At 48.5% G+C, this 13661-nt stretch overlaps 1 pseudogene; it reads left to right on the top strand.

The window, feature by feature from the left end:
* The first annotated feature begins 11483 nt into the window (after positions 1-11483).
* Positions 11484-11900, top strand: LOC131809917 (selenoprotein W-like; annotated as a pseudogene).
* Positions 11901-13661: the final 1761 nt, after the last annotated feature.

Raw genomic sequence — 13661 nt, 5'->3', positions numbered from 1 at the left:
CTGAGGTCCTTCTGTGGGGCTGGTTGCCATCTGATCCAATAGGAAAAGACCCCTGGAGTCTGGGAGCACAGCGGGAGACCCACAGCCTGGGCAGTATGGGAACTGAAGCCACAGGCTTGACTGGGGAGCAGCCTGATGGTTGGGGCCGGCCCTGGCTTGGCAGAGGTGTTGCAGAACTGGCCAAAGAAGGACAGCCATGACTGGCCTTGTGGTCCTTATTTGGTCCAGCATCCAACCTTAGCTGGCTCTGCCACAGGGAGCTCTGTGACCTTCAGTAAGATGCTGTCCCTCTCTGGGCCTCAGGCCTTCACTTGACAGTGTTGGAACATCCCTTTGAAGTTTGAGAGCAAGAACAGGTCTGTCAATGTCATCTCTCTGTTTTACAACTGAGAAGATTGAGCCTCAGAGAAGGGAAGGGGTCTGTCCGAGGTCACGTGGGGGAGACAGGACAGCAGTGAGGCCAGAACCCTCTTCTGATTCCTACTCTGCCATCACCCTTCCCATTTGGGTCCCCACATCCTCCACCACAGGGCCTTCCTGCAGGGTGGACGGAGAGACCAAGCCCCTGTGGGGACACATGTATCTGGGGCCTCAAACCACTGAAAGCAGGTGATCAAGCCATTTCCCTGAAAAGCTCTCACCCCATCCCTTCCCCACTCCTGCGAGAGCACTGGACTTGGAGTCAGAAATCTGGGCTTTAGACCCTCTCTCCCCATGTAACAGATGGGTGACCTTGGACAAGGTGCTCAGCCTGATTCTCAGGTTATAGATTCTTAATCTATAAAAAGAGGCAGAGACAGGCTCTGCTCACCCCATGGGGTGGCATCAGCTATCAGCAGCCATTTCCCTCGGTCCAGACCTCCTCCAGAGGAAGATAGCCCTTCCCCACCCAGGAGAGATATCATTAACTCTATCATTTGTCACAGAGAAACCACTCCATCTGGAGAGAAACAGCAAGAGCCCATGCCTTTCTGAGCTCCTGGTACTGGGAGCTACAAACACCATTCCACAGCATCCCTCCCCGTCTCAGGGTCCAGAGACACAGGAAGACCCACCTGCTGCTGTTCCTACCAATAACTCTGACCCCTGCCCACCCTCAGCAGCCCTCACACCCCGCGGAGAACCTGAAGGGTCCAGAGTCTCTGAATGTGGCCAGGAACCTCCTGATTGGGGTCTTTGTTGGACTGTGGTCCTGGCTCCCTGGAGGAGGGGTGGCCAAGAGTCTGAAAGGGGGCAGGACTTTCCTGGGCTGGAGGGTCATAGTGAGCAGCAACATGTTTCCATCCTTTGGCCAAGCTGACTGTGGAGAATATTCCAGGTAACACCGAATATAGGCTCTCCTGAGCTAAATAGTCTGGGAGGGAAGAAAATTGGGGATGAAATATTGGGGAAACCTCGGGTTCTTCTTCCTTCATCTCTACCTCATTCTAAAAAAGAGTCAAAGAATATTGATATTTCTCAAGCACCAATGAGCCAGGCACCATACTGAGCATTTCACATGGATTATTTTATCTAATTCTCGCCACAGCCCTATGGGATTAGGTACTATTATTGTCCCCATTTTATGGATGGACAAGCTGAGCCTCTGGTGATTGGCCTAAGGCCATGCAGCTGGGAAGTGCAAGGATTGGGAGGTGGATGGGGAGTGAGAGCCATAGAACTAACCTCTAGGTCACACTGCCCTTGCTGACACTTTGCCGTCAATGCCCTGGGAACTGAGGCTCTTTCTGGGACCCCTGGGATGGCCACTTCCTCTTCTGTACCTCCTGCTCCCTGGAATGGGGCTTGGTTGGTACAGAGGGGCTGCCCTCCCATTGGATCTTTTCTGCAAGAGGGTCAGCTTCCTGGAGCTCTTGACACCCAGCCCAGCATGGTCCCCAGTTCAGCACTCGCCAGCAGGGAGCCAGGGATACGGAGAGCTTAGGAGCCAGAAGCCTGTGGCTAGAGGCCAAGTGAGGGTGCTCCAGGAGAGGGCTGTCGTGTTAATGGGAAATCTGTCCTCATACATGTTGGCAGCCCCACCACTGTGATGATCTCTCAGCCCAAGACCATCTGGCCCTGCCCTATTGACTCCATTCAGTGCCATCGATTGATGGGAGCTGCTAAGAGCCAAGGGGCAGGAGAACTGATGTGCGAGGGCCTGGTGGGGCTGTCCCTGTGGAGCAGAGTGAAGAGAGCAACTTGAATTGGGGCCTCAGCTGGGATCCCGATAACATTTCAGACCCCTGTCTGCAGAAGGGGAGAGGATGCCCTCCTAGCAGATCCCATGCTGGGGGTCCTGCCTTTGTGGTTTCCTCTCTAACCCCTAGTGTAAGGACCACCAGGCTGGGTTTCCCGGGGCACAGGCTCTGTCCTGTGCCACTGGCCTCACTGGCCTGTCTGGCCAGCACTTCTCTCTAGGTTTCTCTGTCACCTGCTCAGCACCTGCTGTGGTTACCAGCTACCCCTTGTGCTAATCTACCCACCTCCCTTTTTTGCTCTTCATGCCCTTCTCAGAGCACTCATCTAGATCTCCATCTCTAACTCTGAACACTTTCCTGAGTTCCAGAACCACAGGTCTTCCTGCCCATTAGGCATCCCCACCTGGACAAACCCATGCCCCTCAGACTCAACAAAGCCAGGCAGGACCTGCCATCCTCCTTCTGTAACCTCCCTACCAGCTGCTTTCTGGGGCCTGGTCTCCCCATTCCAGTCAATGGCAGAGATACACACTTCAGCAACACATAGGGGAACATGAGTGTTTCAGATGGTGTTCTGTGAGATGTAGGGAGTCCATGAGATAATGCCATGGCAGTGGTTGGGAGTGGGGTTTGGTGGTCAAGGGAAGCCTGTCTGAGAAAACACATTTGATCTGAGAGCCGAGTGATAAGACAGAGCTGACTTTGCAAAGGTCTTGAGAAAGAGTTTTCTGAACAGGGGAAATATCAAATGCAAAGGCCCTGGGGTAGAAAAAATGAGGCTGGAGTGTTTGGGAAGCAACAGGAGAGCCAGTGCAGGGTGAAGGTGGTGGTGGGTAACATGGAATGTGTGGGATGAGGTCAGACAAATCAGCAGGCAAGTTTTAATCGGTACGGGAGCCACTGAAGGCTTTTAAGCAAGGGAGGGGTGGTCCTATCTGATTTATATTTTTAAAAAAATCCTTCTGGCTGCTGAGTGGGCAGGGATGCTGGAAGCATTTAGGGAGTTGACTTGGAAAAGGAATTTAGGGACAGGGACATATGAAGAAGCATATTTTGGGATATGTGTTGGAGACAGAGCCCACAGGACTTGCCAGTTGGGTGCAGAGGGTGGGCAAGCCGTGAATACAAGATGCTGCCTGGGCTTTTGGCGTAAGCAACTGAAGTAGAGCCTGTGCCCTTGGGCCCAAACAGGAGGGAAGAGCGGGGGGAAATCAGAATTTCTGTTTTGAATTCCTATCCTAGTAACAATTTTAAACAAATGGCTGGATGAATGAGGCTGGGGCTCAGGGGGGCTGTCAGGGTTGGAGATGGGGTATTAGTGGATAAAACTGAGCCCGGTTTTGTGCTCCTGTTTGGCTTACCTTCAGTATATTGTGGAGGAATGACTATAAAGCATAAATATCCATTTCAGGTATTCGTTAAGAAATAAATTTTGCTGAGCGCTTACTGTGTGCCTGGCTCTGTCCGAGGTGCTGGAGGCTCTGTCCGAGGTGCTGGAAATGCCATCGTGAGGGAGACAGCGTTCGTGCCCTCTGGGAATGTAGATTTCATTTCAGTGTCTGACTCAAGCCATAACCAGTGAATATATAATGCCATGAGGAACAGGGACAAGAGCTAGGAGAAAATGAAGCAATATAAGAAGAGAAAGAGGACTGGGGATGTTCTTTAGAAGAGTAGTTGGGGAGACGTCTCTGAAGAGACAAGCTTTGAATGGAGATCTGAGTGAGTGAGACGGAGGCTGTGTGGATATCCTGTGGGAGGAGCACCCAGGCAGGAGGACTGGCATGTGCAGAGGCCCCAAGGTCGCAACACAGATGTCCTTGTGCTGGAAGCTAATGGCTTCAGGATAGACACACTCCAGGGCTAATGAGAGTAGGAAAGCATCTTCCTGCTTCTAACCTCATGAAAATTCACTATTAGGAACATTTTTTTTCCCTTTTACATAATGTCTAGGTTTAATAAAGAGCCACTGTGTAGAAGATTAAAGGCTCTTTGGGGAAAGAAAAATAGGAGAGTCCCACCATTCCCAGGGCAGGACTCTCAGGCCCCAAGTGTTTGCTCTGGAATCTGTTCCTATCGCTGGGGGTGGGGTATGAATTAAGCTCAGTGACACCAAGTGCCTTAATGGTAATGCTGGTAATAACCTAATGGCTTCACAGGGCTATTATCTGTGACCATGGAAGTTGTCTCAGGGCTGCACTGCCCAGGAGTGCTGGAATGTCATTGCTCCAGAAAGCTTTCACCCCAATTATGTTATTTTAGTCTTACAACATTCCCAGTTAGAGGTGGGGAATGGCACCCTCAGTTTAACAATATCGACTTGGGGGGAATGGAGATAGACCTACGGGCAGAGGTTCCTAACTCCCCACTCTGGATCTGATTTTCCTCCTTCCCCAACCACCTCTGGGTGTTTTGGGGAAAATGAGGTTGCTGTCCTCAGTTTGTACTCATGTAGCATCTGGAGAAGGGGGTTGGGGGGACAAGGGTCTCCCGACTTCTCAGAAGAAAACATTATTTTGTCTCTTGGTAACTGTGACTCTTTGCAAATGTTCTCCAAACTCATGTGTCCTCTGCTCTTGGCTGTTGGTCTTCCTGTCTCTGAGTCTGAAATCTGGGGAGGCTGGACACAAGACCCTGGAGTCCCTGGGTTGGGAGAGACAGTTGTTCCTGATGAAATTCACAACCAGGGACAGATCCCACCTCTTCTTTAAACTCATTTAGCCAACAGCAGCAGGAGCAGGAGCAATTATAAAGCAGCCTTTATATGCTAAATACTTTTCCCCCACAGTCTCACAGTCAACTGTCATTAATCCCATCTCACAGAGGTAAAAACTGAGGCTTGGAGAGGTTGAGAGACTGCAAGGGGAGCTGGGAAATGTAGTTTTCTTGTGTGCTAAAGAAATGGAAAGGGGATTGCTAAGCACCTTGCTGGTTTCAGCTGCACTGCCTTCTATGACCTCACCTACAGAACACTGAGATTGAGGTCAAGCTGTTCATTGCTCTATTCCCAGTAGCTATCACATTGCCTGGCACTCAGTAGGTGCTCAGTAAATGTGTGTGAAATGAATGCACGAATAGGAGATGGCTTCTGTTTTGGCCCTGGTTTCTGAGCTTTAGTGTCAGGTGCATGAAGCTGAATGAATCTGACTCTTGATAAGATTTGGGGAGTGGTAGTTCTCATGGTTGGCTCTAGAGTTCAAATTTAACCCCACCTTCATTGACTCATCAAACACCACAGGGGGCAGATGGAGTGGCTGCCATGTCAGAGGTCACCCATGCTTGCAGAGACTTGAGGAATGAACTGCAGGTGTTTGCAGTAAGTGTCTTCTGTGTGCAGAGGGGAGTGCCAAGGGGCATGGGTGGGATTCCCCAGTAGTCATCATGCGGGAGTAGTCCCAAAGAGTAGGGGGAGAATCAAGAGGGTTTCTGGGGTGCAGAAGTTTCAGAAAGGTAAGTTATCCTCCAAATGGGAAGGATCGTGGTTAGAACTGAGTATGAATACACATCTGTCCCTGCCCCCAACTCTTAGAGTAAAGAATGACCAAGGTTAATGCATGCATCTAGCTGCCACTTGGAGCAAAATGGGAAGTGAAGCTTTGCTTGGTTCCAAGTGGGAGATTGGTTTCCTGGGTCAGGAAGCTGATTCTACCGTCTGAGAGATGTGGGTGCAGTCAGTGACCCTGAAGGACTGTAGATCTGTAGTGTCTTCTCTCCTAGGGTTGGAAGCCTATTCTCCCAACTTTCCCCACCCTGTACCTTTTGCCAGGTTTTAGTGTCCTCAAGCCATGGATGCTGGAGTCCCTGACAGAGCGAGGTAGCCAGGTTGAGCAGTGTTGGGGGAAAACCCCTGGGGACCTTAAGTTTCAGGGACTTGGAAAGTATCTGGTTGCAGAGAGGTTACAAAGTAGGCATTGAGAAGATGTTCAATAGATTCTCCATTAATTTGGGGAAAAAATGGAAGAATTTTGTAAAGCATCTCCACTTTTATTAGTGATAATGGTAATAATGAAAAACAGGGGTTCCTGGTGGTTCGGTCGATTAAGTCATCTAACTCTTGATTTTGGCTCAGGTCCTGATCTCAGGGTAGTGAGATTGTGCCTCAAGTCAGGCTCCATACCCAGCTGGGGGTCTGCTTATACCACTCCTGAGCCTGGTTTTTCCTGTCAGGGTTACTTGATCAACGTCTCTTTTTCTTGGTGAGCGGTGAGCCCCAGGACAAAACCTGCTTTTCTTGCAATTATATCTATACTACTCACATGGTAGAACTTTATTCATTTTTGCTGAATAAATAAGTCAAGAAACCAAAGTGTCATTTTCTCTAGGACCTCTGACAGGTTTCCTGCAGACTGGGGAGTGGTGGTTCTCATGGGACATCTAAGTTAAAGTTGACCCACATTAGACACAGAGGGAGGGAACCAAGGACCCTGGTCTCCAACTGCTATATCTTTCTGATGACTCCTCCTTCTTTTGAAAGTCAGTTCTATACTGATTATAAACTGCTGTGTAACAAACTTCCCCCAAACTTAGTAGCTGTTTTAGTCAGTGTTCTCTAGGAAAACAGAACCAAAAGGAGATATATATATATATATATATATATATATATATATATATATATCACACATATATATGATTTTTTTTAGTACTTGGCTCATGTGATTATGGAGACTGAGAAGTTCCACCATCTGCTGTCTGCAAGCTGGAGAAACAGGAAAGCTGGTGGTGGTGTTGCATCAAGTCCAAAGGCCTGAGAACTAGGAAAGCCGATTGTGTAAGTCTGAGTCCAAAGGCCCAACATTTGGGTGGGCCGATGGTGTAAGTCCCAGTCTGAGCCTGAAAGCCCAAGAACCAGGAGCACCAATGCCTGAGGCGGGAGGCAATGGGTGTCCTAGCTCAAACAAAGAGAGAAACTGGCCCTTCTTCTGCTTTTTTGTTCTATTCCTGCCCTAGATGGATTGGATGATGCTTACTCATGTCTATAAGGAGATCTTTTTACTCAGCCTGCTGATTCAAATGGTAATCTCTTCTGGAAACACCGTTCCCCCCTCCCCCGATTAACATTTCACCAGCTGTTTGGTCATCTCTTAGCCCAGTCAAATTGACAAACAGATTGACCATCACAAGTGTAACTCTTGTCAACTTGACACTCCCACTGATTTCCATAAACCACACTAATCTCCAAATAAAGACAATTGTAAGGTCATAATTCCACCTAACACGATTCAGCTATGCTGCATATGAGCCCAAACACACTAACTCCTTCCCCAGAAGAGAAGGCAAAGTCCTTGAGTGCTGTTTCCTCTTCTCCTTGATGCCCCATAACTTAAACACTGGGATATAAAATTAACAATTCATGAATACTGACAGTAAGTCACAACATTTTATGTTACTTGATAAGGGAATAAGAGAGGAAAGAAAACAAAGATATTTGTTTAATATATGTACATAGACACACAAACATTCACAACAAATAAAGAGGAAATGCTGATGATCATTGCAGTCCTCATTTCTGTCACTGGTCACATGGTCATAGTTGGTATTTATAACTACCTTCTTCTACTGCGCATTCTGTATTCCCTCTGCCTTCAGTAAGCTTCTCAGCTAGTGATGGTCTTTTACTTGGTAGGATGATCCAAACCTTCATACCTGAAGATCTGGGCCATTCACAGTTCTGCCTGAGTTTGGCTATTATAATTTTTCATTGACTTTAATCACAGGGCAACACTAAGAGATTCTCTAAGGTATCTTCTGGATTCTAGGCATACTCTTCAGCACTCCATTGTGGAGTAATAGTTCAGTTTCTCCTTGGATGTCAGGATCAATCTCCCCAGCCAGCACAATGATTCCCTTTTTTGCCTGTTGACTTGAAGCTTGAAGAGGCTTGAAGATCCCAAAATCTCCGGGTGGCAGTCTTGTCTTCCAGTTAATGGGATCATTGTTGCGTCTCCTAGTGGTTGTCTTTGTCCCTTGGGAACTAAGACTTTTAGCCCAGTGGAGCATAAAGTCTCTAGAACAGAAAGCAAAAATTTTGTTAGTGAGTCACTAGGGTTAATAGTGAGTGGTGCCACTCCCATTTCCAGCCCTCCCTTTTGGGGCTGTGAATAAGATTTGGGGAGTGGTAGTTCTTTTGTTTCTTTCTTTCTTTCTTTTTTTTTTTTTTTTTGAAGATTTTATTTATTTATTTAACACAGAGAGAGATCACAAGTAGGCAGAGAGGCAGGCAGAGAGAGAGGAAGGAAAGCAGACTCCCTGCTGAGCAGAGAGCCGGATGTGGGGCTCGATCCCAGGACCCTGAGATCACCACCTGAGCTGAAGGCACAGGCTTAACCCACTGAGCCATCCAAGTGCCCCTGGGGAGTGGTAGTTCTTATGTTTCTCCACTAGAAAGGAGAAACTGCCTACTGGAGAAACAACACCATATATTGGAGGCCAATTCAGAGCATCCACAGCCTTCTGGACAACCTTGCCCCAGCCCTACAAAGCTTTGCCATCTAGCTGACAGTGTAGTGAGTCTTTGAAGGGCCATTCCACTGTTCTATCGAGCCAGCAGCTTCAGGATGGTGGGGAAGATGATAAGACGAGTGACTTCCATGATCATGGGCTCATTGCCACACTTCTTTTCCTGTAAGTTAGATCCTTGGTCAGAAACAATGTTGTTGCATGGAATACCATGACAGTGAGTGAGGTTTCTCTAAATCCACATATGATAGATTTGGTAGAAGTATTACATGCAGGGGAAGTATTACATGCAGTCTATATCCAGAATAAGCATCGATTCCAGTAAGGGCAAAAACCTGTCCCTTCATGACAGAAGTGATCCAGTGTAACCAACTTACTACCAGTAGCTGGCTGATCCCCTTGGGGAATGGTGCATATTAGGGGCTCTGTGTTGGTCTCTGCTGCTGGTAAATTGGGCACTCAGCAATGGCCATAGCCAAGTTGGTCTTGGTGAGTGGAAGTATGTTGCTGAGCCCATAAAGAAATTTCATTCCTGCCACAACAGCCATTTTATTCATGAACCCATTGGGCAATGACAGAGTGGCTGAGGAGAGAGGCTGACTGGTATCATGGAAGAGGTCATCCTATCCACTTGGTTGTGAAAGTCCTCCTCTGCTGAGATTACCCTTTGGTGAGCATTCATGTGAAACAGAAATATCTTCACCTTTTTTTGCCCATTGAGAGAAGACTATCCACATACCTCTTCCTCAAATTCTGTTGTCACCAATTTTTAAATCACATTCCTTCTAACCATCCAGCTAAACCGTTGGCCACAGCTCATGAATCAGTATATAGCCACACATCTGGTAGTTTTTCCTGCCAACAAAAGTGGACAACAAGGTGCATGGTCCAAAGTTTTGCCCACTTTGTCTGCCCCTTTGGGAGTTTGTCTTTGGGACCGTGTCTTCAGGGATGTCCCAGGGAAGGACTGCCATGCTGTGGCTGTCCACTCTGGGTGGTAACGTGCATGTTGTGCAGAGCCACCCACAAACCAGGTCCGAGTTCTTCCCTTCCTCTGACAGCCAATGGTAGGGAATTCCCCATGTGGTATAGGCTGGGAGAGAAAGCAGTATAGCAAGAATAGGGACCATGGGCATTTGGGACATTCTTTCCTGTAACTTACTTGTGCCTTTAAGGCCTGATTGGGTCTGATCTCATTTATACCACTTTCATTTGATGGGAGAGTGTGGTGTGCACACCCAACTTTATGGCATGGTGGGTCACCTGACACCCAGAAATAATGTTTTACCAGCTATTTGGGCATCCTTTAGCCCACTCAAGTTGACAAAAATAATCAATCACCACACTAACTGAAAACAACAATTTATTATTAACTCTCACATCTTTGTAGGTTGACTAGACTCAGTTCACTTGGGGTCTCTCATGTGGTTTCTAGCCAGATGGTGGCTGGTGTTGGAATCATCCAAAAGCTTGGCAGGGCTGATTCCAAGATGGCTTCTTCATGCACATGCCTCATTTGAGATGCCCCAGAATACCCAACAGCTGTTCAGCAATCTCGCCTCTTTTTTTTTTTTTTAAGATTTATTTATTTATTTGAGAGGGAGAGAGGGAGAAAGAGAAAGGCAGCCAGCAAATCTTCAATAAGAATCCCCACTGAGTGCGGAGCACGACACGGGACTTGATCTCATGACCCATGTGATCACAACCTGAGCCAAAACCGGGAGCTGGATGCTTAACCAACTGAGCAACCCAGACACCCCAATCTCTCCCTCTTTATGCAGCCTCTCCATGTGGCTAGCTTGGGCTTCCTCACAGCATGGAGGATGAGTTGGACTTCTTACACGGTGGCTGGCTTTCTCTGGAGTGTTCCAAGAGTCTTAGGTAGAAGTTACAAAGTTTCTTGTGACCTAGCCTGGGAAGCTACACAGTGTCACTTCCATCATGGCTAAAAGCAAATCACAAGCCAGATTGGATTTAAGGGGAGGCACCATGTAAAGGTGTGAATGTCAGGAGGTGTGGTTTCTGGGGGGGGGGGTCATCTCTGAGGACCAACTACTACAGGGGAGAAGAGGAAATGTGGTGAAGCAGGCAGGCCAGAAGACTTGATACTGGCTCTACCGGTCCAGAAGTGGACTTGATGGTCTGGAAGGTTCTCCTAGTACCGACAGACCTGGACTTGGGTCTCTGGAAGCTCTGCCCTCCAGGCTGGATCTCTGGTGGGGTAGGTGGACCAGTTACTTGCCACCAACTCCCAGAGTCTGTGACCCCCAGCTAGGCTCCCAGCCATGAGAATTGAGAACAGCTGGAGCTTTAAGGCCTCGGTTTCAGAAAAAAAATAATCGCCCTCCCTAGCCATCTCTAGGCACATTATTCACAAGTTCATTACTGTTTAATTTAATCACCAAATGTCAGACGAATGCCATTTATCCTGCCTTCTCACCAGAGGTTTACCTATTTATTTTACATTTCAAATGAATTGCTCATTATTCTGTCATTTGGGTCTTTATTTTGTAATTCATTTGGCAAGTCCCGGCAAGTTGAAAATGATGCCGTATTGAACAGAGTACCTTCTGGGCCCAGTCCCAGGGGTCCCTTCCCTGAAAGCCACCCCCGCCTCCCAGTGTCCCTCCTCGGGAGGCCAGCCTGGACACTCTCCACCTTCCTGATGGGTAATGGAGAGAGATGCAGCATTCCGCTCTTCTCTCAAGTCCAAACCCCACATCCATGATGCACAGATATGCACACCAAAGGCTGAGCAAGGCAAGAAGCTCAGGACGGAGAGTTCAACTGTCCATGCCGTAGGTGGGTTGCCCATTTGTGTTGATTCCCATGCTGTGGTCCCTAGCCATGGCCCTCACCGACCAAATCATTTATTGTGGTGCTTGAGGCTACAAGTCCAAGAATCTTCAGTTCAAGAAGTTGGAAGATGAGGTCCCCAGATGCCTGGACGTCTATGGTGAAGGGATTCCATAGGCCACTGGCTTCTTCGAAGTGATGGTAGCGGTGACGTTGGTTCACTCCAAGAAGAGAGGTAATGGCTACATAGACATGGAGAGCAAGTTTCTGAAGCTGGTGGCCTCCATCCAAGCTGCTTTGGATGGGCCAGTGACCTTGGCCCAGACCCTCACAGCAGATGCTTCAAGACAGGAAGGATTGGAAGGTCTTGTGGATGCCTGGTCTTTCCTTGATGTCCCTGTGGCCACTGAGTGGGGGCAGAAACTGACACCCCGATCCTTGCATGTGCATGTGTGTCTGTCTGTGTGAGTATCTGTGTGTAGGCGTATCTGTGTGTGTATGTGTGTGTGTGTGTCCCTGTGAGTGTAGCTCTATACCCTGTCTTGTTCCTTCCTCTCCCTGCTTTTCCCTTCTTCCTGCATCCTCACTTCTCTGGCTACTTTCTAGCATTTGGGGTGGTCCTTCTCCTGGCTTCCTTCTCAGGCGGTAGCAAAGAGAAGGGACTGGGTGAGTGAGTTGCAGATTTCAACAGTGCTGGCAACAGCTCACTATTCAATAAACACTGGAGGAGTTAAAAAAAAAAAAAAAAAAGTAAGAAAGCGCCGGATGGGCCGTGCAATGAACAGATCTTAGTTAGAATTCTGCCTTTGCCACTTGGTTATCACCCTTGGACCTTCATTCCTTTGGGCAGATGACTTAACTTCTCTGAGCCCATTTAGTCATCTGTAAAATGGGAGGGTTGCAGATTTTGGCTCCTGCGGGGTGGTTGGGAAGGTTCAGTGGGATGAGGCATGCCCATTGCTCCCCCACTGCTGGGCACATAGTTAGCGCTCTCTGAGGGAGGCATGAGCTCATTTTCTCTTAACCTCAAAGTAAACTAGGATGATCCAAATCAGCCCTTGCCAGGTGCAGGGGATTAAAGTCCGAGGACTTGAGAAAATGAATGCAACAGACAGTACCAGGAACCCACCAGGCTGGTGCTGACTCCATCCCTCAGCCTCAAGTCTGGCCGGGAGGCTCCCAGTTGCCAATGTGTCCCTACAGCTCTCTCAGGCTTCTTCACTGCTGCCTGAGAATGTTTGCTGAGCCAGCCCCCCACCCCCACCCCCACCCCCGGAAGACTCTCAGTCTAAGCACCAATAGCCTCTCAGCCTGTACCCAGCATGCACCTCTGCATTGCAAAGCCTCCCATGCCTCCAGTCCCCTTTATGGGCTGTGCAGCAGAGCCAGAGAATCAGTGGGACTCCCTTCAAAATCGCTGGGAGGACCTCCCTCGTGAAGATTCAAATTCTTAAACCTGGGGTCAGGTCTGGGGTGAATCTCAGGGGACTCAGAACAACTGCTTTATGTGTGTCCTTCTCCAGCCCAGAAGCTTCCCTGGCCTCTTGGAGTCTTGAAAAAAAATTTTTTTTTATTTGCTTTTCTAATTACAAGATCAATACCTGTATGTCGGGGGAGACTGGGGAAAGCACAGAAAAACCCACGTGAGGGAAAATGGCAATCCTACTCCCAGGGAGTGCGTACGTTCCCTGTGATCACCCCCAGTCTTTTGTCTAAGTGCATATTACACGTAATACGTCGTCTCCAATGTGTACTGTACTGTTTCAGCCTGTCTCTTCAGTTAAGGGAACAATGCCCGTGAATGCTCCTCCCCAGTGTCTGCTCCTGTCTTCCATCCCCACTCTGGGACTGGCTCATTATTTCTTCCTCTCTCTGGCCGATTTGCCTTCTCCCTCCTGTATCCTAATCTTCAGCCAGCGTCCTCGGGTTCCCCATCTTCAGATACAACTCCTCTTCTCCCTTCCTCTCCCCAAGCCATAGTCCTTGTTCTCTCTTCCCTGCATTTTCTGAAACAGCAAACTTCCCTCTCCGCCCTCTGCCCAGGTCTCCCCTTAACGTACTCACTTCCTGACCCCAAAACTGAGGCTCTTGCCTCTCCCCACCGCCAAGAGGCACCAGGGCAGGACCATCCCTGGGAGAGAACTAGAATGCCAGCTACACGTGGACTTGAACATCTCCTAGCCACCTTCAAAAAGTAAAAAGAGACAAGTAAAATTAGTTTTAATAATA

Source organism: Mustela lutreola, chromosome 10, assembly GCF_030435805.1.
Source record: "Mustela lutreola isolate mMusLut2 chromosome 10, mMusLut2.pri, whole genome shotgun sequence".
Classification (NCBI taxonomy): domain Eukaryota; kingdom Metazoa; phylum Chordata; class Mammalia; order Carnivora; family Mustelidae; genus Mustela; species Mustela lutreola.
Note: the sequence above shows the minus strand (reverse complement) of the source record. Positions and strands in the feature narration are given on the sequence as shown.